Consider the following 27,779-nt stretch of genomic DNA (forward strand, 5'->3'; position numbering starts at 1 on the left):
AGGGCATGAAAGGGAAGAGAACAGGGTAGAGAGGGCCCTGCAAGGAGGGCAAGACAAGTTCTAACCGGATCCTCTATCTTCCAAGTTGGAGCTGAGGGAAGGCTGGCTCCAATGTGCCCATTCTATGCATGGAAAGACTGATTAGAAACAGAGGTTTGCCCCCTGTATTTATTCAGTAAAAACATGCAGAGTGTGTGCTCCATGCAAGGTTCCGTGCATGGCACCAGAGCTGACCGTGTATTCAGCTGCGCAGCTTGGCCCTGGGGTTACACATCTTTCTCTCCACTCTCTGATGCCCACTGCAAACAGGTCCACAGGCCTAAAACAGTTCACTTTATGGTCTATGTTACTTTAGTGACCTCAGGAGAAAAAAGGAATCTATTGCTAACATATAAAAGGTGGGAAATCTCACCTAAAATTCCAAATTTCCTTTTTCTCTTGGAAAGTTAAAAAAAAAAAAAATGTGGCCAGAGGTGGAGCGGGGGGGAGGGGGGCAGCTCTCCTGTCACGGGTTACCCCTTGTCCCTCACTGGGCATGTTCTTTTCAAAGTTCCCACCTGGCTGCATTACTTGTTTTCCTTATCCACCTATCTCCTGTGTGTCACCTTTAGCCCATGTGATAATCGTCAGGCTCTTCTCCCACATGAAACACCACAGACCAAACATTTTAAAAACAGATTACGTATCACCTGTAATGCTCCAAAAATATGAAGTAATGCAGCCCTGAGTTTACTCATTTTCTTCATTGCTTTCACCCTGACAAGCTTTCTCCCTGGTAAAGCAAATTTAAGAATAAAATGCTACGTTCCACACAGCTGGACTTTTCAGTGGTGCGTCTGGGCATCCACCTCTTCAAAGATCAGCTGGAGTTCTCCCACCTCCTGAACTACAGGGTCTAGTCTCAGGGTCACTCCGTTGAACCCCAAATGAGAGTATGAAAATGTAACTGCTGAACAGGGAGCTGAAATGACTTCCAGTAAGGACTCCAATAGCTCTGGCCCAGGTTTCCAGAATACATTTTAGTCCCCACAGTTGGTCATAGAGCTTGCTTGACCCTCCGCAAAACTGCGCCTAAGGAGCCTCCACCTTCTGACAGTGCCTGGCACCAGACCATTTCCATAAAAACTCAGCCAGTTCTTTCTTAGGAAAGATTTCAGCGTAGCCATCCCTCACTTCCCTTGACATTTTCGGTCATATGACTCTTCTATCTCAAGCTTTATCTCTCCCAGACTTCACTGAGGGTAACCCGGCTCTCCCTCCGTTTAGCTGAGGGGTAAGCCATTTGCCCATCAAGTGTGACTACAGTACACTATTTCATCATTAGGTTGAAGGAAAAGCAAAAATATAATAAAAATGTCAATAATTTATGCAAAATACTTGCTCAAGTCAGTAGATTTGCAAGTCAATTACAAAAGCACAGGACAGTAACAGTGGCTGACATTCACTAAGCACTTACTATGTGCCTAGTTTCAACACACAGTAAACCCTTTACGTGTATTCTCTAAACTTAATCCTCCCAGTTCTATAACATAGGTACTTTTACTATCCTTGCTGAGACTTGTGAGATGAGGCCCAGAAGGGGTAGAACTGTGGCAGCTGCATACGAAGGTAGAGCTGAAACCCATTCCTTCTACTGCTACCCTGCACAGCAATCCCTACCTCTGTTCCTCCATACCTGCTCTTCCTACCACCCTGAACTACTTCCTTCCTACCTTCCCAGTAACTCACATCCAGCCTCCAAAACAAACTCAGATAAACCTCTTCAGATCATCACACCTACATCCCTAAGTGGGCTTCTTTGAGGCCAGGTCTGCAACATTTCCTCTCTGCATCCCCAGGGCCTGATATTCTAAGTGTTAATAAATGCCTGCTCAATAGAACTGAATTCAATGGAACCACAGGCTCTGACAGCTACTCAACCACTCAAAATAACGCAGGCCTGGGGTGGGATGTTCCTGCCTTGCTAAGAACTTGCAATTACGCCTGAGTAATAGGGAGCTGTTCTGGCACCTACCCTCACTCTTCCCAGCCAAATCCACCTATCGAAAAAGGGGAAGGAGGGATAAAAAGTCAAGTCCCTGACTCCTGCTGTCCTCTTGATAGGGGAATTAAAAGTCTGTGGTGTTGACAGGGAAGAGGGGAGCCTGGGAGGGACGGAAAGAGTTTCTCCCCCAATATTCTGCCAAGGGGACATTAATTTCCTATTACTGGAGTAGGATTATAGAATTCTAAAATCCACATACTCAATCAAATCATTCTTTGCTACTCTAACACAGTCCTTCAGGAAAGATGTCAAATAAATGAACAGCCAGCAAGTATTTCCCTCTGGAGGCGTACTTATCAACAGTACCAATAGCAGGTACAACTTCGACTGTTTACTCTGGGCCAGCCCCTGTGCTAAGTACTTTACATGCACTGTCCTGTTTAACGTTCACCACACCTCTATGAAGAACATTTAGAAGTGAGGAAATGGAGGTCTAAAGTAGTAAAATGGCTTGCCTAAGGTCACTACCAAATAAACGGCTCACAGTAGAGACAGTTGCTAGTGCATTAAATATGTAATTGTTATTGATAATGCTTGCAGGGTTTGGGAGCTTTCTGGAGTTTTTTTGTTTTTTAATTCTTCTACCCTTGTCTTTAAGTAAGGCCACCTAAATAAAGGTAGTCTGGGCAACCTACAACTCTTAGTGGCTTCTCTAAAAGATCCAGGAAAAGTCCTGCCTCTTTAATAAGCCTTTCTAAATATTATTTGTGATAAAGATTGCCAATGCCAACCTATACTACATTCTTCATCTTCCAAAACATACAATTAGACTAAATTTCCCAATAACCATTGCAGGAAGGCCTAACTATGTGAGCCCTTAAAATATGAAGAGAAACACTGGGATCCATTTCCAGGCTGGATCCACATAAACCTCCTTGTTTTGATTCTTAGCCTCTCATACGCTAGGCTGGTAAAACAGAGAGGGCTCCAAGTCCATAGGTGGGCAGAGCCACAAAACTTCGCCCCTTAATGACTGGGTAAAACAAGAGCCTCCTTGCCAAACTACACTGAGCTATGACTTGAGTAAGAAATGAACATGTATTTTATTATACTACTACAGTTTTGTGTAACAAACAGTCAACCCACCCTAATACAGTATTAGTGCTGTTGCTATTATTACAATTTTCATTATTAACAGTACGGTTATGATTTATTGAAAGTGTAACAGGCAATATATATAATAAGGCTTTTACTTACACAGTTTATTCATTTCTCACTATGAGGTAGGTATCATCTGTATTTTACAGATGACACAACCAAGGGTCAGAGATCAATAATCTTTTCATCCTCTGAACAACTACAGCACTCAAAATCTGAAGGATTTATTTGGTAATTAATTATGGATTGCCTTATTATATATGTTGCATTGATAAGTTGAGCAGTTTTCACTCCTGTAATTAACTGATTTGTCTTCTATAATTTCTTCTTATAATTGGTTTTCCTCATCTGGATAGAGAGCTGCTAATGGGAGAGGTAGGTTTTATATTCTTATATTCCATATCACTTCACACATTGTCTCATGAATACGCAAATTAATATATTCTTTAAATTACCTACTTATATATAAATCAGCATATATACACACACATATAACTTCAAATATGTGTATATGTAACATATACATTCCGTTTTGAGCAGCAGGCCTCTTAAGTAAATCTGACCAAGAAAATTGACTTACTTGCTATGGTTACTTAATACACTTGGTACAGTGCCTGGCATACAGCTGATAATCAATAAATGATTGCTTCCCTTTTCCCCTATCCCAATGGCTATTTTAAGTACAATGATACACTGCTTGAAGAAAACAGGGATGATCAGAAGAAAAATGTTTAAGTGGTGGGGCACCTGGGTGGCTCAGTAAGTTAGGTATCTGACTTTGGCTCAGGTCATGATCTTGGGGTCCTGGGATCTAGCTCCCTGCTCAGCATGGAGTCTGCTTCTCCCTCCACCTCTGCCCTTGCCGCCCTGCTTGTGCTCACTGGCTGGCTCCCTCTCCCTCCCTCTCTCTCAAATAAATAAACAAAATCTTAAAAAAAGAAAGAAAGAAAAATGTTAAAGTGGTAAAGTGGTAGGTAGAGGTTGTTTTAACTACAAAGAATATTTTCCTATGGGGAGGAAGGCTGTCTAAAATGTTAGGAGCTACAGTCAAATAAAGATCATTTGCCAATTATAATAGTATTTCATTTATGAAAAATCTGCTCTGACACAACTTCCAGGAACATGAATTCTGGACAAGCCAAGGAGAGAGTGCTCACACCCCTCCTTCACTGCCAGGGAGCTGCAAAATGGTGCCTGGGGGCTCACCTTCTATTTGCTCAGTTACATAGGTCTGGCCACATGGGATTCCCTAGAGCCACCGTATCATTTGTAATGAAACACTAATGTGTCCTCCTACAGCTCCTAGCATAATTTTTATATTTTGTTAGAAAACAGCATATCGTCATCTAAGGAAGATCTGTTCCCTCTGAGATGGGTTGTTCCCATCCTTCATGTACCACAGGACTCCATTTCCTGCTTATGCCAGTATTAACATGATGAAGACACTGACCTTCATATGTTACATTTCACACTAACCACACACAGGAGGTCCCTGACTTAACAATGTTTTCTGACTTAATGATTTTTCAACTTTACAATGGTGCGAAAGTAATACACATTCAGCAGAAACCACACTTAGCATGTTGGATTTGGATCTTTTCCCAGGCTAGCTATATGTGGTATGACACTCTCTCGTAATGCTGGGCAGCACCACAGCCTGAGTCAGCCCTGCAATCATGAGGGTCCACAAATGACAAAATTTACGACCATTCTGTACCCATAGAGTCATTCTGTTTTCACTATCAGCACAGTATTCAATGAATTACATGAGACAGTAAAATTTTCTTATAAAACAGGCTTTGTGTTAGATGATTTTGCACAACTGTATGCTAATATAAGCAGGTTTAAGGTAGATTGGAGTAAGCTATGATATTAGCTGAGTTAGGCGTTTAAAAAAAAAAAAAAAGATTTTGTTTTTAAGAAATCTCTTGAGTGGAGCTCAAACTTACAACCCAGAAATCAAGAGTCCCATGTTGTACTGACTGAGCCAGCCAGGCACCCCGGGTTAGGTGGTTTAAGTGCATCTTTGATTTAACAATACTGTCAACTTATGATAGTTTATTGGGACATAACCCCATTATAAGCTGAGGATGATCTGTACAGCAATTCTCTGATCTTTCATTATCTAATTAACATAAATATTTAAACTACTATTTATTTGAATATCATGTTCCAAGGAGTTTTTCTTTGAAAAATTCTTTCAAGAAGAAATGAACATAAATGTGGCTCAGTTACTTTATTTGGTATAACTAAAGTATACATTTGGTTTTCTTATTCCTGCTTCATAAACAATTGCAATATTTAATTCGTTGATGGGATGGGCTTTTCCCGGGGTAATTTTCCCTTTAACTTTGCAGTACCATCTTTTAACTGTAGGCAAAAAGGTTAATGCAATAATCAGTTATTACATCAGCACATACGACTTTAGCTGCTGTTCAAATATAGCAACAGAGTATAGAATACCCAAGGCTAGAAAAGTACAGGTTTGAAAATTAGTGAATCAAACTCTGGACAACAACTTCTTTTAAAAAATAAATATATGTTTGGGGCACCTGGGTGGCTCAGTGGGTTAAACCGCTGCCTCCGGCTCGGGTCATGATCTCAGGGTCCTAGGATCAAGCCCACATCGGGCCCCTTGCTCAACAGGAAGCCTGCTTCTCCCTCTCCCACTCCGCCTGCTATGTTACCTCTCTCACTGTGTCTCTCTCTGTCAAATAAATAAATAAAATCTTTAAAAAATATATGTATTTTTTTAAATGTTTAACATTGATACTTTTTTTAAAAATAAGATTCTTTTTTAAACTGCTGATTGAAAATGCCAATCTCAAAAGATCACATTTATGAATCATTCCCAAAATGACAAAATTATGGAATTACAGAACATTAGTGGTTGCCAGGAGTTAGGAGTTGTAAAGGTAACAAGAATGAGTACAACCATTAGAGGACAGCACAAGGGAGACTTCTGTGATTATGGCAGTGGTTAGTCTGCATATGAGATAAAATGACACAGAACTACACATGTATTTTATACCAATGTCACTTTCCTGGTTTTGATATTGTGCTGTATAGATAAAAAAGATGCAACTGATGGGAGAAACTGGGTGAAGAGTAACCAGGTCCTCTCTGAACTGTCTTTGCAACCTGTGAATCTTTAATTATTTCAAAATAAAAAGTCAAAATAACTAAAAGTATGTTAGATTATAAACATATGTCACAGAATACTTTATGCAACCTTTTTTTTTTTTAAATTTTATTTATTTATTTGACAGAGAGAAATCACAAGTAGATGGAGAGGCAGGCAGAGAAAGAGAGAGGAAAGCAGGCTTCCTGCCGAGCAGAGAGCCCGATGCGGGACTCGATCCCAGGACCCCGAGATCATGACCCGAGCCGAAGGCAGCGGCTTACCCACTGAGCCACACAGGCGCCCACTTTATGCAACCTTTAAGATTAAATAAAACCCAAGCATGTGCGATTATTTTATCATCTGATTTTCCATTTTGTATACAAACTACCCCGGATCTTAACAGGAGTTAAGGAAAGAGTAGAAATGGAGTAGGTTTTATAATTGGTTTTGTTGTCAGGATGCTTACTGTTCAATATTGACAATATAAGTAACATAAAGCACTTGGGCAGCAAGTATCTGGATGTCTTAACAAAGGACAAGCAGTATATAACGTTAAAAAAAAATACAAACAGGGGCGCCTGGGTGGCTCAGTGGTTTGGGCTGCTGCCTTCGGCTCGGGTCATGATCTCAGGGTCCTGGGATCAAGCCCCGCATCGGGCTCTCTGCTCTGCAGGAAGCCTGCTTCCCTCTCTCTCTCTCTCTCTGCCTGCCTCTCTGCCTACTTGTGATCTCTGTCTGTCAAATAAATAAATTAAAAAAAAAAATACAAACATATATTTAAAGGCTTATCTTAAAATCCATAAAGCCAGGACACCTGGGTGGCTCAGTCAGTTAGGTGTCTGCCTTTGGCTCAAGGTCCTGACATTGAGTCTCACAGTGGGCTGCTTGCTCAGCAGGAAGGTTCTCCCTCCCCCTGCTCTGCCTGCTCTTTGTGCACCTGTTCGTTCTCTCTCTCTCTCTCTCTCTCTCTCTGGGACAAATAAAATATTTTAAAAAAAGAAAGCAAAAAAAAAAAAATTGAAAGCCATTGGATGGTGTACTTGAAACCTAACTTAAAAATAAAAAATATATTTTGTGATTTCTGTATGCTAATGAAGATCCCACTGCACACATGATTATGGGTAATTTGCAAAATACATTATTTGACTTCTGTGATTACCCAACAAGAGATTCTTTTTTAGGTACACATGACAATAGTTTCTACAATTCAGACATCTCCCTAGCTAAATTAATATAGATTGCCTCAATATACCAATAATAAATAAGAGACAAAAAGAATTCCAGAAGCTGGGAGATGCAAATTAAACAAAGCCAGTACAAGTTATTTTCACCAGGGCTTCAGACAGAAATCTTTTTATTACTGATTAAATGTAACATTCTGGGACTACATCAAAAACATGACTCTCTGATTCCATGTATCTCACACCTAATCTGGCTCAACACTGGCTCATCATAACTCAGAATCTAAAGAGAGGCTGGCAGCACTTCATAAATACCTTCCTGTTCACTCCTTTCTACAGTGATGCAATTTGACCTACATTTCCAGTGCCCATTGAAACTTCATAGGAGGGGGAAGAGGAGAGTTTTTCATTTCTCCTACCCTCTGATTAACTAGGACAGTAAATGCCACTCAAGGGACTGCTACCGGGCAGAAGCAAAGGGGAAAACAAAAGTCATGCCGGTAGGAAATTCCACAGGAGAACATTTAAAATTCCTGCATTCTCTGATTCTGCAAACAAACTGTCATGGCTTTACAAGATGACAGCAAAGAAGAGTTGCCCCAGATTACACCATAATCAGCCTAGGACACCAAGGGCTTTTATTTACTTCAGGCTCCCAGCATGATGAAAATTAAACCTGAACTAGAGACTCTTGTCCTTGCCACCGTCTTTTTGTAAAAATAAGCTTTAAAAAAAAAAAAAAAAAAAAAGCTTTTAATTTTAGAATGATGCTAAGCTTAAAGCGCGCTCTACACTTCAAATACTATACATTGTTCCTATTTACCCTATACCCCATTTCTCCTATTGCTAACCTCTCCTGTTAGTATGCTACATTTGTCACAACTAATGAACCAATACTGACCTATTTATCTTAAATGAAGTCCCTACTTTATTCAGATTTCCTTAGTTTTTGCCTAACATCCTTTTCTGTTCCAGAATCCCATACAGGATATCACATTACATTTAGTTGTCACAACTCTTTACCCCTCTTTGAGACTGTGATAGCTTCTCAGACTCCTTTTCTGATGACCTTGACAGCAGTTTTGAGGAGTTCTAGTTAGATATTTTATAGATATTTTATCTCAATTTTCCACTGGGTTTTTCATAATCATAATGGGATTAACAGATCTGAGGAGGAATACCACAGAGATAAAGTGCCATTCTCATTACATTATATCAAGTATACATTATCATTGTTCATACTAACTTGATCAGCTGGCTGGGGTAGTGCCTGTCAAGTTTCTCCACCATAAAGTCCCCCCCCCCCTTTCCATACTATGTTCCTTAGAAGGATGTCATGAAACACAGCCAACATTTTAGGGATGGACAGTCATGTTTCACCTCCTTTAGGAGGATTTTTGACAAAAATCATTTGGAATTCTACACATGGAAGATTTTATCTATTCTCTCCTATTAGGTTACATATCCAATCATTTACTTACATCAGTATGGACACACAGATATCTCTTTTTTATTAATAATTTATATTTTTATATATTTATATTGACATTATTACAATATATATTATATATATAGTATATCTTTTATTTATATTCATTTTCTATCTTAGGTTACGATTTAAAATTATGCTATTTAGTTGTTTAAACTGTCCCAGCTTTGACCCACTAGGAGCTTTCAGGCGCCTATGTTCATTTGACATACCCCACTACTGTGTGTTTTGTGTTTTGTTTTGTTTTGTTTTAGCACTTTCATGCTTTCTGGCATCAGAAGACGCTCCAGGCCCATTTTGTTTATTCCCTGCCCCAGCCATAGAATTAAGTCATGTCTGGTTCCTTTTACTGGAGAATGGAATTAGAAACCAAGGTCTGGGCACTGGCTCTTAACATAGACATTTAGTTTTACACTTTAAAATTTCTACATACACTATTTCTATAGTAAATTAACTCCTCAGTAATATCTTCATGTTGTGGTAACAATATATAAATCATAAAGAGGATGTTTAGTAATCAAACTGCTATCTGACCAGCCACCTTTCAGGTTTGGTATGTCCAATAAATGCCTTATCACAATAAAGTTCCTCCAAAAAAAATTAAGATTTTTTTTTTTCTGTTACCGGGGAGGAAGAGGAATCTAGATTTAAATACAGCATGCTTGCTCTTCTATGCAAAAGGTCTCCTTTCTTCCTCCATAACCATAAAATGCTGCCAACACTGAATTGCCTAAGCTAAAAGAAAATACAAATATTTGTCAGATCTGGCTTTGAAATATGTTAGTGATGAGTTATGACAGCAGCTATACCTTCTTATTTACAGTTGTTTTATTTTAATCTTACACATAGTTTTTCTTCACTGAAACTAAACTAATTAGCCCAACACAAGGACAGAGCCAGGAGTTTCTTGGGCAGTGGGGGCACCTAGTGGGAAGTAAAGAGATTTCTGTAGATAATAACTCTACAGACAGGAGTTAATCCCCTGCAACACACACAGGAAAATTTGTCACCTCAGACTCCAACTGTTAATCTGTGTAAACACACCATGCTAATAAAATCTTTGGTGACCTCAGATTTGTTTTTTGGATTTTTTGTTCTGTTTTGTTTTAGTAGAAAAAAGGCTGGGGCCAGGCCCTAATACTGCCTTTCTCTGTCATCTTTTTCTCACTCAATTTGATTTAAGATTTACAGTCAATAAACATTTCTTGAGCCTCTACTATGTACTAGGCAGCACACTATGCCTGGTGCTGCCAATTAATCCAATAGATTAGAAAAACAATTAAGAGCCCTGTTTCCATTTTCACCTCCCAGGGGAGCTGCTGAAATTGCTGGGAAATAAGTCAGCCTATTACAATGCTAATGGCACAAAATGGTTTGGAGAAGCACATGGTTTAATGTCTACTTCTACAGTTGTCTGGTGTCAACACCTCAGAAAGATCCTAACTTCCTTATCTGTAAAACAGACATAATCAAACTCACTTCCCAGGGATAACGCATGGAGAGCACAGCCCTGGCATACACAATGGATTCTACAAGTATTAGACCATTTCACATTTTGCATTTCATCATAAACACATCTAGGAAACAGCAGGACTACCCCAATAAGATGATTCATTCTTTTTTTCATTGACAATTTTATTATCTTTGTAAACACTAAAATCATGATCTTTAAAAAAAAAGAAAGAAAGAAAAAAAGAAAGTCAGTTACTGTGTCCCAGTCGACCTGTTTTTGATAAATAGACAATGCACAAAGAGTCTTCAAGAGGCATGGCCAGAATGGATAGGAAATATGTATTAATAAAAGAAGCACCTAACACTGCCTGAAAGCTTATTTTGTGCCAGACACTGTGTGGATGTTGCACAAAAAGCCTATAAGGTACACATTTTATTTTATTTTTTTTAAGATTTTATTTATTTATTTGACAGACAGAGATCACATGTAGGCAGAGTCAGGCAGAGAGAGAGAGAGAAACAGGCTCCCCGCTGAACAGGAAGCCTAATGCGGGGCTCCATCCTAGGACCCTGGGATAATGACCTGAGCTGAAGGCAGAGGCTTTAACCCACGGAGCCACCCAGGCGCCCCTGAGGTAGACATTTTAATTATGTCTAGTTTCCAAATAAGAAACTGGGGCTATAGAGGTGAAGTGACTTGGGTGAGGTTGCTAATTCCTTTCTTAAACACTACTGTGTTGGGTGCTACAGTGGAATGAAAGAGCTAAAATGCTTCCTTTGCTAGAGAGATGCAAAAATGGGAGAAAGGCTATGGACACTTTGGCCCATAAAGGGGACTCCAAATTGGGATCTGTTACCGCCAGAATATTTTCAATAAATAAAACTCATTGACATTTCCCTACAGTGTTTTACAGCAAGTAGCAACTGCTGGGCCTGGCCTGCAAAACTCTTCACCCTCTGGCCCCAGTTCTTGCCTTGGGGCATATTATTACACACTGCTTCTGGATCCAGCTAACTTCTTCAGGACTCCGTTTAGAAGTCACTTACTTACCCTTTCATCTAAATGGAGTTAATCCCACACTCCAATTCCCCAAAACTGGTTTAAGCCTGCTTCTTCATGAATGTCAATATCCTCAGAATGGACAAGCACCCTCCTGCCAGGTATCAAGGACCTCCCCTACAGGTCTTACCCCCAGGACAATTGCATAAAGGTACAAAGAAGAGCAATCAGTTTTTGAAATTAAAGAGAGCAGGATTTAAATCCGGTTTTCTGCTTATGAACTATTTACCTCAACCAAGTCATTTCACCTCTACGATTAAGTTTAATTGAGGAGGTAACAAAAGCACAGTGCCTAGCACATACTAAGTGCCATTATCATTATTATCCCCATATTACATGAAAAAATTAAACTCCAAATTAACAACACACCAAAAGCCACCAAGAGGGTGAGTGGTAGGGGTCTAGGCTAAAAGCCAGTTCTTTTTCCTTCTTTCTACAATTTACTGAGCACCATTATTAAACACCATGCTTGGCACTGAAGACAAAGCTGTGAAACAGACAGGTACCCAGCTCTCAAAGTACTTATACTCTGGTGATGAAGACACCCATCAAACATTTGCACTAATAAATTTAAGTGTCTGAGGGAGAAGAGAAAAGTGCCTGGTTAAATACAGGTTTTAGAACAAGTAGTAAGATCCCTGGATTTTATCTGAAAGGTCAAGGAAGGATCCTGTGAAGAGGTAGCATTTAAACTGGGAGCAGGAGGCAAAAAAGGTTTTCTAAGATGAGGGTATAGCTGAGACCCGAGGCAAAGGATATCTCAGGAGAAAAGATTCTAGTAAGTATGGCTTGACTGAAGAACTAAAAGGTCAGAGCACCTGAGGAGGCTGGAGATAGAGGTGGGGCCAGATCAGAGGACCACAGAAGGACATGGTAAGGATTTTGAATACCATCCAGCCTGAAAGTATTGGGAAGCCACCAAAAGACTGTCTGCTCTTGATGAAAGAGTATGAAAAGGTTAACTAATCCCAGCTCTTGGAGTTCAGGGCCTTTTGGTATCTTTATCATCTATATTTCTAACACATGCCAAGTGTAAACTTTTAATAAATATTTGTGAGATTGGAAAGAATCGCTGATAAATACAGATTAAACCTCTTCTCCCTCTTATAGATCTCACAGCTGATGCTTCTATTCAAGGACCTATCACTGATTACTATAGTTGGATGTAGACCTCTCTCTTCACTGTTTAGTCTTAAGTTTCAGAATCAAGTAAGCATTATTTGTACATTTCTCAATGCCTAGTGCTCAATAAATTCATGGATTGAAACAGACCCTCTTTTAATAGCTTAAAATCTTTTCTTATATTTCTAGATTGGTTGAGTAAGAATTTTCATGCCATTTTATCCACCTTAGTTAAACAGATCTGAAGGGATAATACACAGGGACTTAAAAGAAAAAGTTCCACTTTCCTTTTGCAACTTAAAAAAAAAAAAAAGATTTTCTTTTTAAGTAATCTCTACACCCAACAGGGTCTTGAAATCACAGCCCCAAGATCAAGAGTTGCATGCTCTAAGGACTGAGCCCGCCAGGGCATTCTGGCAGCTTACAACAAAAAACCTTCACCAATGTGGGATTAAAAGTACAATTTTTGTATTTTAGGATATATCACTTGTACAGTTCACATGCATATTTTTTTAATCTTAGTTTAATTTTAGTCAAGAACAAAATGCCCCAACAGGTCTTTCAGTGGTTTTCCAATTCTTCTGAGAAGGGTTCAGATTATTTCTTTGAATAATTAATCTGATATGGGTAGGATAACTGCTTGGACTATTTCTATTAAAAGATTACAACTGAGTCATAATCAATAGTTCACCTGCTTTAAGGTTTATTCCAGTACTTCAAGAGATGAGAATGATGCGCTAACATGAGGAAAGTGCAATTACGCATAAGTTACTAGGGTGTGCTAGTAACTCTCCATTTGATAGTCCCCTCCCCATGGCTATACCAATTTTCAACCACTCTGGCCCTGCTCTGTGCCCCCAAAAACTTGGCCTTTATGGGCAGAATCACTGGGTTAAAGCAAGCAGGCCTCCAGGTGAGTCTGGCCAACTGAAGGCACCGGAAGAAGATCAGAGAGAGAGAGAGGAAAGAAAGTGGGGGAGTACTGCTTCCTTATTCCCTCTCTGCTCTTGGCTACACATTCAGGCATCAGCTGAATCCTCCAGGACCCCCCCCCCCCCCGCGGCTCCAGCCCTCTCACTAAACTCCAGTAAAGCTAATTCTTCTTTGCTCCTTTGGACCTAACAGTGATAATGGCTTTCCATCGCGCTTGGTTCCATAGATGACGGGAGACACACTGTCACCCATAACTCCGGCATTCCTCTGAAAATAATCCTTTCATTAGTCTCCAGAACCATCTCAATGAGCCCTGTTTCTTGCCCGACCTAAGTATTCAAACCATAGACTTGTAAAACCAGCAATCTCCCTCTTTTGCATATAGCAGTTATCATCACAATGGTTGCGCATCTTCCAAAGCAATTCCTTCATACCAAGCACTGCATGTAAGCTCTTAAAATTCTCAGGCAGAAATGACCCTTTTAAACTGGTCAGTGCAGGAGAACACAGGCAGGCACTCCTGAAGGACAGCTGGCAGAATGGAGAGGCTGACACAATTCTCTAGGCGGGAGTCTGTTACATGTCAAGAATAAAACGTTTACAAAGAGATGCTACTTCCTCCTACTTCTCCCTGGGTTTCCTCTCACCAAGGGCATGGGATCAAAGCCACCATTGTATTTTCACACAGAACACCAAGAAGTTGTATCACTGCCTGGGGAAGCCATCCTGTGTGTCACTTCACTTTGCTAGTTTCTCAGACCTAGGGATCTGCTTACCACTAGGCCAAGGAACACAGAAAAAGAGCCAACCATCTTGTATTACCAGCCACCTGCCCATCTTTCCTTCTTTCTCTCTTTCATCCCAGGATAAATCTTTCTTCTACACTAAGACAAAAGATGAGCAGGATGAGAAAATTCTCCTTTGTGCAGCCTTGCCTGTCTCTTTAACAGATCTGACCAGATTAGCACTTTTCTTTTCCACAGGAGAGGACTGGCATATGCTTATACCATAATCTGCTCTGAGCTCCTTCGGATTTTTCTTTTATCAAGTTGACTGGATTTGAGGTTAGATGTTAACTGAAATCACCTGGGAGTGTCTAACTGCTCCACCTTGTTCTCACTTAGTACAAATAACTGAAGGTGACTCTATTTCTGAATATTGAGACATTCTTTTGAGTAAGAGCCAATTTAAAGAATTCTTCAAGGGGCTGAAAAGAACTGAGGTGGCTTAGGAGCTCCTGGGTGGCTCAGTTCGTTAAGTGTCTGCCTTTGCCTCAGGCCAGGATCCTGGGGTCCTGGGATGGGGCCTGGAGGCAGACTCCCTGCTAGGTGGGAGTCTGCCCCCGCCCCTGCTCTTGCACTCTCATGCACAATGCACGCACTCGCTCTTTCCCCCTCTCAAATAAATATATAAAATCTTAAAAAATAGAAAAATAAAATAAAAATTTAAAAAGAACTGATGTGGCTTATTCAATAAGCTACTCCACCAAAAACTCCAAATGTCTCCCTCTGCAACCAGTAGACACTCAGCTTAACAGAGTTGCTAAAAGACACTCAGCTTAACAGAGTTGCTAAAAGACAGATAGACTATAGTCTACAGAAAAGATGATCTGCCTCACTTCAGCCAAGGCTAGCTAAAGGGCAAGATAGCTCTCTTCTCCCATCCTGGGGTTGTGCGGGGGAGATGCCCCTCTCCTCTGCTCTTGGCAATACCTGAGAGGCATTGAGACTAAAGAAATTTGGTTCACACTACATATACATTTCTACCACTCATTATCCTTCCTTGTAAGCATTCATTCCAAAGGTTATTTAATAGGATACCTCTATAACTAGCTGCGTGGATCTATATCAAATATTAGTAGTGGCATCTTTGGGTAGTAGAAGTATGAGTAACTGTTATCTGCTTCTGTGTATTTGTGAAATTTTCCAATTTTTCTACAAACACCTGTTTTTTTCTTAGCAGTTTCCTGTTCTAAGAGGAGATTAACAAGTCAAACACTTGATTTTGCAATCAGGACAAAGTTATTAAACAAAACTTTGCAAGCATTCAGAAGTTTCAGCTTTCTATGAATACCAAACTTATGTAATTCTTTGTTTTATGGAATTCATTTTTTAACTTTTTGTTTTTATTATGTACTACATGAATATACTGAATAACCTTCTAGAATGGGTAGATGAACAGAACCAAGTTACTCTTCGTCAGTCAGGAAAATGCTTCCTTAACTAATATTCTCCAAATCCTCTGACGCACAGTAATGATTAACTATAGAGACACGCCTATCTCTTTTCATCAAACTCCTCTGACAGGGATAATAGGAAACCCTTTTTTCCTTGCCCCCCCTTACTGAACCTGTAGTTGTGCACCAGGGCGATGGGGGGGTAGGGGCAGATGGCAAAGCACAGTAACGATACTGATCCCGGGCAGAATCTCGAACCACATCAGACCATGGTCACCAGGGCCAACCTCTTCCTTCCCAGAGCTCTAAAGGTGACCCAGCCTCAGCCCCTTCCTGATAGGCTCCCTGCCCCCCGCTTTTTTTTTTTTTTTGAAGATTTTTATTTATTTATTTGACAGAAAGAGATCACAAGTAGGCAGAGAGGAAGGGAAGCAGGCTCCCTGGTTGGAAGAGAGCCCGATGCGGGCTCCAAGACCCCAGGATCATAACCTGAGCCGAAGGCAGAGGCTTAACCCACTGAGCCACCCGGGCAACCCCCCACCGTTTTAATGGAATTCTTAAAACTCAAAATCAAAATATATTTTTTAGTTTTTCTGTATTTTAAGATTTTCAATACATTTTATAACTTCTGTTTTAAAATTAAGAAACTACTCAAAATGTGAAAAACAGGAATACTAGATTGAACATGCAATCTTTTTTCTAGTACACATCACAACCTTAATTTACATCATTTAGACTCTTCAGGGTAGAGTTCACTATTTTCATACACTTCAGTACTAATTCAGTTTTTTTTTTTTTAAAGGAACTGTTTCTATAAGAACACCACACAGATGATATTGTATGTAGTTAAAAGGTTAAGAGACTACAGATAAAAAAACAGACTGGTGTTTCTTCCACTTACAAATGCTAGCCAATAAAAACTTTCCAGTCTACAGCTGATTAATGCTTGACACCAGATCTATGGAAAGGAAAGCTAATCGTTGCTGGCTGTTAGCTAAAGCAAGAGACACACTAAGAAACCTGCCTCCTATCACATCGTGACTGCTGTTTACTGGGACAACTGATTTTTCAGTTTAGCTCCATTATAGTTCTAAACAGAAAACTGGAATACTATCTTCTCTAGTAGCTACTGTTCTCATAATCTGTAATAGCTAAACATGTGTTACTGTCTTATAGTGTTGAAATATATTCACAGGAATCCTGAAAACCATAAACATTTTTACTAGCTTCAGGAAGCTAGTAAATTTGAACAAGTGATTCCATTTAAACTGTCCTAATGTAATGGCAAATGGTCTCTTTTCTAACTTCGATTTCCAAATGATTTATAGTTATAACTACAGAACGATAATAATAAACAGGATGGGTAGTGGAGGAGCTGTGAAGAGAGTCTTACATACTTCCTTTTAGAGCAACTAAGAGGAGCTATGCTCCAAAACACTAAAAATGTCTTTGTGTTCAGAACATTAAAACTTAAAAACAGCAAAAAACAAAGCTAAAGAAGTCAAACACTTAACAGCATGAGCAAAATATAAATATAAACAGATTAAAAAGTATGTATTTTTCTTTTTAGTTTTTTAAGATTTACTTGAGAAAGAGAGAGAGAGGGGGACAAGCAGACTCTGTACCTAGTGTGGAGCTTGATCCCACAACCCTGAGATCATAACCTGAGTGGAAATCAAGAGTCTAATGCTTACCAACTGAGCCACCCAGGCACCCCAAGTATGCACTTTTCAACGAAGATCTATGCTAGCACTTTCTCAGGATTAAGTTCAAGGATTCTGAAGGTTTCAAAATGCCTGCAAAAAGGAGACCATGAGACAAACTAGAAATGCAAAAGAAATAAAGACAGTTTTTGTCTAGTATTAAGTGTTAACATGTTTAGGAGCTGTAGAAATCAGCACCTGAAATAAATTAGAAAAAGACAATTTAAAAATTAATGTTAAATGTTAGGACAAGGTTCTACAAGCTACAGAAAAGTCGAGATGTCTCTATTTACAAAAAGTTCTGGCCAAATAAGAACTACCGTATTAACACTGTGATCACATTAATGGTTCAGACTATAGTGAAACTTTACAAGCAAGGGGGAAGGGCCTAACATGCAACCCTATTGTTAACAGAACCCTGTCTAGAGACCCTAATTAAACAAAAGTGTCAAGCACTCCTCTCAAAATCCCTTGTAGTGGTGGGCCTAAACAGCGGAAAACAGAGCAGACCATTAAAAAGAAGAGTCCAGGGGTTGGGAAGACAAGTGACTACACCACAAGGTGGTAATTACACCGTGGGGAAGTAAGAAAGGCCAGACTGAAGGGCTCCAAGAGGTACTTCAAAACCAGCTAATCATGGCAAGAAGAGGTGGGACAAACTGGCTTCTCATCTGGCTATCTGTGGGGACATAAAAAGAGGCCAGGCCTCCAAAGCAAGAATAAACAAAAGTGGCAACTAATGGCCAAGGTGACGACTAGATACCTCCATGACACACCCATGTCCCAACATATATTCCAATATATCCCATCTCCAATTCAGCCCAGAAACCTAAGAAACCAGAAGAGACTTCTCCAACTGGGAAACCAGTGTTCTTGAACCATTTGCAGCAAAGGCACAGGTAGTCAGAATACCCAGGTTTTCCTGCCAACAGTCCTATATTGCAGGGGAAATTGCTTACCTCTTCTAAAACATATGCTCAGCTGAAAATTAGGGAAAATATCCTTGTCTTTGACTTCAAAAGATTAAAAAAGATAGTAGATACATGAAAATGCTCTGAAAAAATCACTGTATTTGCACAACATTTTAGCACTAGAAACATGGGTTAATAACTAACGGCTATATAAATGTAGGTTGTTCCTTTGACCCATAAACTGTAAAGTCAAAAATATTCATTTTTAAGTATTAGCAAGGTTACAAAGAAAGCCACTAGACACCTGGAGAAGACAGAAAAACAGAAGCAGGGCAGTGTGAGAACATTTAGAGCAGGAGCCAATAACTGAATTTATCTTACTATGCACTAGGTAAAACTGTTCCTAACGGAAACCCTGTTACCAATAAATGGCTAAATTATAAACCATAGCTCATATGGTTTTCTTTTAAAAATCAGGGAAATGGGGTGCTGGCTGGCTTAGTTGGTTAAGCGTCTGATTTTTTATTTCAGTTCAAGTCATGGCTTTAGGATCATGAGATCGAGCCCCATTTTGGACTCACATGAGGCACGGAGCCTGCCTGAAGTTCTCTCTCCCTCTGCCCCTTGCCCTCCCCCTTCTAAAATAAGTAAATCTTTAGAAAATAAAAATAGTAAAAATCAGGGAAATTATAGAAAAGAACACTATGTAAAAAAATGGATAAATGTTATTGTCCTTGGAATGATAAGCACTTATTAGTAGAAACGGAAATAGATGGTGGAGTTACAAAAGTTTTCTCAAACTGGGGCTTAAGAACCTTTAGAGGCATGTGGGGTTAAGAGGGAAAGGGGTGAACCAGGGGCCATCAGCATATTGCAAATAGTAATGTGATCAATATGCACACAGCAGCTTGCACGAAAGTTCAGATAGTGGACATCTGTTGGGTTTTATCAGCCCCGCATTCACTCCCCTGCTGGGGAATAAACCGCACATACCCCCACCACTGCCCCCCCCCCACCAGTAGGTACTTTCTTGGTGAAGCAGGAAACAATGCACCTTCCCAGACCCAAGTTGACCCTAAGAGATACACTCTCAGCAGAGGGTGGAGTTATGAAGAGTTGGGAAGGTTAGTAAGGCCAGCACCCTGTGAAGACTGTGTATTGAGGCCTGCTTCTTCAGCTCTATTGTCAATTCAGGGAGCTATACCACATCCTTTCAGTAACCTCTGTTTTTGCTTAGGGTACTCCGATTTTGTTTCCACTACTTACAACTGAAGACTTTTAGCTGATTAGCTATTATTTTCAGTCAAGGAGAATCTATTTTCTTAAAGATTTGGGAGGTAAAATTTGACAAGTAATTTTAAAATATTAGTTTTATGGTGAAACAAAGGGATGTATCATGGAGTAGAATACAGAATTCATGTAAAATTTTAAGACACTGGATTTTTCTTTTGAGATTCCTAAAGATATGCTCCCCGCCCCATGCAAATTTCTTGAGCAATGGATCTAAGCACTGGTTCAGGGATAAACTTTTCATGACTTTTAGGATCTGCCCCTAACTAGGTAAAAGATCTAGAGCAAGTTACATCACCTCCCCAAGGCTCACTTATCACAACTTTAAAATGGGAGTCATAACTGTACCTACTTCACAAAGCTGTTATCCCAAAAGATAACACAGGGAAGCACTTACCACTACGCCTCACCATAGAGTTTATCAGTCATGGGTTAAAGGAGGGTTAATACACAACAGCAAAGGGCATACTATTCCCAAAGATGATCACAACAGTACTGCTGCCCACTGCCCGGTAACCCACCACCCCCCCCCAACTGCTGTCAGCATGACTTACGATAATGTACTTTCCAGCATCTTCCATCAAAAGGTGGTACCTACTTTCAGTCCTTGAATCTGGACAGGGGTTGTGGTTTGCCTTGACCAACACAATGTAGCTGAGTGACCCTGTGTGACTTCTAAGCCCATACCTCAAGAAGCCTTGTAGCTCTCACCTTGAAACACAACATCTCTGTGTGAGGATAACCCAGTCTAGCTGCTGGAAGAGATCGTTTGGTGGTCACAAGAGCTGTCCCAGCTAGATCCCGAGACCAATCAGCTCTGACAGGAGACTTCAGATGGTAACAGCCACATTAGGGACCTCAGGCTAAACGGGAGCAGTAGAAGAACTCTCCTGCCCTAATTTTGTGCAAATAAATGGTTATCACTTTAAGTCACAAAGTTTTAGAGTGGGTTCTTCTTACTCTGCAATATGTAATTGATAGGTACACTTCATCAATTATCATAGTATTTCTACATTTTTTTATTCCATGCATTTCCTAAAATTTCCTGCAAACAAACCCAAAGCCCCAGTGTTTGCAAATGAGTATGTCACAGCCAGATGGTAGTTATACTTCTCATTCTTCATGGCCAGGTCAATGTTTCTAATTTCATAGAACACTGAAATGTATCTCAGAACTTGGGTGTTTAGGGTAGAAAGTAAAACATATCCCCACACCAGAATAATTTAAGTGAAAATAAAGTGAAAAATTTCTAAAATTATCACAGGTACACCACAAGGATGCAGGTGCACTGAGCTGAGCTAAGACTGACAGAAAAAAAAAGTGAAACAAAATTTCTATGATTCATTCAAATATTGGAAATCAGAACAGATTCTCCCTTTTAACAGTTTTTGCACCTGACATCTTCTTCCATATTACTTTAAAGATGACCAAAACCCTCTTTTAGAAGTTCACTATCACTGTCAAGAGGAAGGGCTTGCTTAGGTCACCATGCATTCAACAAATATTTATGGAGTACCAACTCTGTAAAGACCAGTGAATTGTCAGCCCCTGAACACTTTTTCTGGTAGTGCACACAGAGATAGTACACTAAAGGGAGCATGGCTGATGACTAAGTGAACCTAGACGATACTCCTATCTTGGTCAAGGTACCGAGTCTAGTAGCTAGAGGGTTTAGGATGGTGAATGTGGCAAACAAGGCTCTGCCTTCATGCAAGCCTCTAGAAGGAGGGAAATATTAGCAGCCAATATTGTTATCATCCCTGTCATTATTATTATTATTATTATATTATATACCCTTATTTGTCCCACCACTTCTTCCTCCTTAGTTACTGCTAAGTATTTGGGACTCTGCTAAGCACTTGCTTCATTTAATCTTCACAACTTAGCAAGGCATTGCCTACATTTTCATTCATTCATTCATTAATCCATTCATTCATTCAGCTCTACACTCAATGAGGCCTGAATTCATGACCCCGAGATCAAGAGCTGCATGTGTGCTCTACTGACTGAGTCACCTAGGTGCCCCAATTTTGCCCACATTTTACAGAGGAGGAGACTGAGGCCATAAATGGCTAAAAGTAACATAGACTGTAGTTAGTGGAGCTGAGGCTTTTAAACACTACACTATACTGCCTCCATACATATGAACTCCTTGTGATTTTACAGGAATCTCAATGGAGGAAAAACTTCCACAGCAAGAAAGGAGGCACAACATACTACCATGTAAATGTCTGTGTTTCAGTGAGTTTCTTCTGAAAGCTGTTATTTAGTCCTCTGTGGATTTTTTTTCTTTCTTGTTAGAAAAGTCTAAAAATATTCTTGCTTATTAGTAAAAGAGTAAACATTTTTAAGGTATATGAGAAAGCATATTTCACTTCTAATACAATAGAATATGAAGGAAAGTAGCCATAGAGTTAATTAGCCACAAATAGGAGATATTTTAATTACTATATTTATTCTTCAATAGTTTTATTTTTTCCTGATTACAGAAGCACATGCTACATGAAAAGAAAAATTGAGAAAACCATTTTTTAAAAAATCACCCACAATCTTATTACCTAGAGATAACAAGTTCATATTACTCAATGTATATCCTTTAAGATACTTTCTTTTAGGTTTCTTAACCAGGGCTTTTTCCCACCTTTATTTTTTTTTTAATTTTTTAAAAGATTTTATTTATTTATTTGACAGACAGAGATCACAAGTAGGTAGAGAGGCAGGCAGAGAGAGAGAGAGGAGGAAGCAGGCTCCCCACAGAGCAGAGAGTCCAATGTGGGCCTGGATCCCAGGACCCTGGGATCATGACCCCAGCAGAAGGCAGAGGTTTTAACCCACTGAGCCACCCAGGTGCCCCTTTTTCCCACCTTTAAAAACAAAACAAAACAAACATTAAAATGGGCACCTGGGTGGCTTAGTCGGTTATGTGCCTGCCTTGGGCTCATGATCCCAGGCTCCTGGGATCAAGTCCAGCAACGGCCTCCTTCCTTGGCATAGAGCCTGCCTCTGCCTGTCCCTCCCCCTCTTGTACGCACTCTCTCCCTCCCTCTCTGGCAAATAAATAAATAAAATCTTTTTAAATATCGTTAAAAAAAAAATCACACATTATACCTATTCTCATGCTACCTTCTTTCTTTTAAACATCATTCCATGTCAACAAATATCAACCTGCATCAGTTTTTAAAAAGATTTAAGTATCTCTATTTCCAATGTGGGGTTCAAACTCACAACCCCAAAATTAAGAGTCTGCATGCTCTACTAACTGAGCCGACAAGGCACCCCTGCATCATCTTTTTACAGACTATACAGTATTTTACTGCATGGGTAGGTCCTTATGGACCTAATCAATCCTTTATTAATAGGCATTTGGATTACTTTCAATGTTTTGCTATTTTTAAAAAAACAGGGCAGTGAGCAGTCTGGTACACCCATCTACACACATGTGACCAATTCTTTAAGATAAATTTCTGGATGTTGACTTGCCATTTTATGACTCTGGGTGCATATTGCCCAAATTGTCATCTAAAAAGTATATACCAAGTTTACCTTTTAAAAAGGAAACGCTTAAAATTTAAGAGTAATAACATATTTTACTACTATCTACATCATTTTACTACATAAAATGGCATAATATTTTAAAAACAGCATCTTATCTCTAAATATCTAAAATAACTGATGTATAACCCTGATATCACGGTTTACATTTAGAAGGGGGAAGATTCTAAAATACCCAATAACTTCAGCATGTTTTGAAAAGTTACTCCAAAAAGAACATAGCTGCTGCAAAACAAGCAAATTAGTAGGGAATGTTAAAAGGCAGGGAGGCAAAAAATAAGCCAGTCAGTTACAGCAATTACCAGGTCACCAAACTGCATCCCATACAATGACCAAGAGGGAAGGGTCAAGAGATAGAGAAAGAAAAGGTGAAACTAAAAGGAGCAGCCCTCAGAGCTTCAGTGATGGCCAGATGAAATTACACACAGACATACACATCTACATGCTCTGTACACATCAATCCTGGAGCTAATCTCCAGGGGTTGGAGCACAAGAGGAATCTTTGTGTGCTTTTCTTAACCAAACATGGTTTGGTTTGGAAAGGGGGTGGGGGAGTCCAATTACAGATTTCCTTAAGGTAAGAGTGTCTAGTTAGCAGCCTGAGGGCCTAGTATCCATTATGTCTTTTCCAGGACAAGGGGAGAAGAGGAACTTGAAGCATGAGACAGCTCCAAAGGCATAGATTCCTTTCAAAACCATCATGCAGGACAGGGTTCAAACATCAAGTCTTATGGAAAACTGGGCAAGGTGAGAACACTTTTAGCAATAAATAAAACTTCGTGGTGATATAACAATACATGTGCTAAGAAGAGAAGGCCACACATTATAACTAAGAACAACTAACCTGATGGGCAGTTTCATCCCAATGGGGAAGACAGGAGTCTTAGATAATGCTGCCATATCAAAAGCATGGAATACATGAGGAGGCAAAAGACAATCTGTATGCATTGGTAGGGGTGGGGTGGGGTGGGGTGGTATAGCTTGGTGAAGCCACAGACCTACAGGACTTAGGAGTCTAACATTCTTCCAGGAAAGAGGTCAGCCAACTATGGCCTATGATCAAATCCATCTGCTGGCTGTACATATCACCAGCCCAGAAGAGCTTTAACATTTTCAAATGGTTCAAACAAATAAAAACTTATTTCATGGCACATAAAAATTACATGAAATTCAAGTGTCAGTGTCCAAAAAGCTTTGGTGGAACACAGCCATGGACATTCACTTATGTCTCTGGCTGCTTTCTAAATACACTGGTAGGGTTGCACAGGTGCAACAGAGAGATGGGGGGTGGGGGAAAGGGGATGCTGACAAACTGGAAAATATTTACTATGGTGTCCTTTCAGAAAGTTTGCTGATCTCTGTTCTAGGCCAAAAAATCATGGATGGATCACGGCTCCAAACCTGTGCACGCTTATTGGTTTGCCCCCCCGAGAAAGTCAGGATTTAGACATAACCTGCCAGCCTAACAGAGAACACAACCCCACTGCCAAGAACAGCAGACAGGTCTAATAGGTCCTGCAAATGCTGGGCTACCTGCCCATGGTAACAAGAAAGATGTGAAAGGCTTTTATGTGTTGAAAACAGGATGATCCCTAAAGGTTTTTATGGGAATATTCTGAAAGAATATACTACCTTTTCCTTCAAAAAAGACAAGAAAGAAACCATCCTCAAGATGGCTACCACTTTTTTTTTTTTTTAAGATTTTATTTATTTATTTGACAGAGATCACAAGTAAGCAGAGAGGCAGGCAGAGAGACCTGAAGGGAAGCAGGCTCCCTGCTGAGCAGAGAGCCCGCCCTGGGGCTCAATCCCAGGACCCTGGGATCATGACCCCAGCAGAAGGCAGAGGCTTTAACCCACTGAGCCACCCAGGCGCCCCGGCTACCACTTTTAAGCATTTATACTAGGGGCCTAGGATTGAGCAAAGTCTTTTGCTTTTATTATCTCATCTAATGCTCACCTCCTCCAGACTCAGGCTGGCTGGCTCAAGCTGAGCACAATCAGAAAGCTTAGGAAATGGGAGTCAAACCCAGTAAGAGCTTGCGTTCATACCACTACCCTACTCAAAGGCAGTAGGAATGAATGGTCACTACGAATAAATAAAAGGGAAAAAAAAGGCCACAGAAACAGTGGAAACAAATTTGCTCTTATAGCCGTAAATATTACAAGTATTTTATTCATATCTCTCTTCTTACTCATAATTACCTTCTCTTCTTTCAATGCTTAAAGATAGGAAAATACAATTCAGTTCTTCCAGACTCTTTTCCCTGTTGAGAAAAAAAATCGATACAGGTACCCAACTGCGGAGGCATTTCAAAGATGCCAGAATTAGACAAAGTTACAGGTAGCTTCCACTAATGAAGTCCCTGGAGTACCTATGAGGGTCCCCAACACAAGGAGGTGAGTAAACACTTTCAGAGACAATGGGCTGGAAAGTACAAGGACAGTTTTTAGTTTAAAATTTTCATTTAAATTGCAAGTGAAGAGCAGAAGTTAAATGGAATCTTATACAAAGACGCAGCTATGATACTGGCGGGCTGCTACTGTCGCTTCCTGCCCAGTACCCATGTCTTCACCTTTACCAAACACACTACCATCTTCCTTCAACTTTCTCCCGGATATCTACAAAGTAAGGACCACTTAATCCTAACTCATTTTTGAAAACCTAATCTTTTAAAAATGTTTCAACTTGTTAATATTTCCATTATTATTTGGGAACTAATATGTATCATTACCATGTACCATGTTTATACACGTTCATTCCTGTGTTGATCAGTGGTTATCGCATCTAGCTCCCAAGTCCTTAATATGGGCCATATGAGGAGAGGTTTTTTTTACACAGGAAACTTCATTCCTACTCCTTACACCTCTACTGTCACAGGCTTTATCCAGATGAGGAATTGGGAGGGTCAGGTAGGTAAAGTAGCTACAGTGAATGAAAGAAGCCAGATTTGAACTTGAGTCTGTTTTGATGAGACTCCCACCATGCTCTGCTGTTTGGCCAAGGCAAAAACACATTTTCTCAGAATGATTACTTCCCAGTCGCATTTCAGATTTGCTGGAGAGCCGTAAGAGAGTAGCACAGGGTGAACCATTTTCTCTAAGGGCTGGCTGTCAAGATCAGATCTCTGCTTATCAACCATCAATCTATCTGCTCTAAATTTTTTAAATTTAAAAACAGCCACAATGCACCCAGGACTAGCATGTCAAGCCCTTTATGTGTGTATATGGTTTATCAACTAACAGGCAATGCTTTGCTGTGGCAACAAAATGGAAGTGTTTTTGCACCTCTAAGACCACATGTCTAGGCTAAAGACAACTTTAAACAGCAAACACTGGGCACAAAGATATGTATTTCCTTTTTTCTTCCCTTTAAGGATTATTCTAACTCCCATTTTATTCAATAAGAACATAACTCTAGGGACGCCTGGGTGGCTCAGTTGGTTGGACGACTGCCTTCGGCTCAGGTCATGATCCCGGAGTCCCGGGATCGAGTCCCGCATCGGGCTCCCAGCTGCATGGGGAGTCTGCTTCTCCCTCTGACCTTCTCCTCACTCATGCTCTCTCTCACTGTCTCTCTCTCAAGTAAATAAATAAAATCTTTAAAAAAAAAAAAAAAAAAAAAAAGAACATAACTCTAACATTTTGGGGCTCTAGACCTCTTTTATAACACAACCACAGACATTTTTTCCTAGAAGGACACATATAAAAACAAAAAAGTTTGGTCACAACTACAGAGTTCAGGAGTCTCTCGAAGCCCATTCATGGACCCCCTAGAGGTCCAAAGACACCAGAACAACATTTGCTCTAAAAACATACTGCAAGAAATGTCTACATCATTTCATAGGACCAGGGTAAAGATACTAGAGCCAGCTCTCTCATCATCCTTTATCATTTCAAAAGGCTAATATTAAATAAACACTCAAATTTCTGTAACTAGACTCCCATAGTCTCCAAGAAACCAACAATCTAATGACATAAAATCACCCAATCTAAGATTATTTAAGTTCAAAGTCCAAATCCGTTTTGTTACAGCTCAGAATCTGCTACTTCTTTCTGCCTAAAGATTTCCCTATAAATGAAAGAAACATTAGTATGGCCTAAGGCTTGAGTCCTTCCTAGTTTAACATTCACAAACATATTAAGATATAATTATATGAAAAAAGACTACTAAAATTTACTAAAACATGTCATTTTACTATACATGATATGAAGAAAAGTCAATTAAGAGAATTCTTAAATGTTTAACACATAGATCTTTGTCAGGCAGAAGCAAGTTAAATTGAGTAGCTGGCAAAGTAGATTTTTAAAAATTTCACAAAGGCTCAAATTTGGATGTGTTTCAAACCACTTGGATCAAGAACTTTCAGAAATGTTTATTTTTTTAGGTATCTCTCAAACTTTAAACTTTCAGATCTCTCCTTTTCTTACTGCTTTACAAAATTTCTTGCGTTGTCCACCATATTTTTAAGTTACAAAATGAACAAAAAAAGTTTTTGTCCAGAACTCCATCTATGAATATGAGAGAGAATGTCTCATGAAAATTTAACAGTTACAAGGGGTAGTGATACTCTGCTATAAACAAACTAAAGATTATTTTAAATCACTAGATACTGTTTCAAAACCATTATATGATAAGGTGAA

At 39.7% G+C, this 27,779-nt stretch overlaps 1 protein-coding gene across 5 annotated transcripts in view; it reads right to left on the reverse strand.

The window, feature by feature from the left end:
* Window positions 1-27,779, reverse strand: part of ATXN7 (ataxin 7) — a 137,320-nt gene that overhangs the window by 107,961 nt on the left and 1,580 nt on the right. The window lies entirely within an intron of this gene.

Source organism: Mustela putorius, unplaced genomic scaffold, assembly GCF_011764305.1.
Source record: "Mustela putorius furo isolate JIRA1106 unplaced genomic scaffold, ASM1176430v1.1 tig00000095_pilon_pilon_pilon, whole genome shotgun sequence".
NCBI classification, from domain to species: domain Eukaryota; kingdom Metazoa; phylum Chordata; class Mammalia; order Carnivora; family Mustelidae; genus Mustela; species Mustela putorius.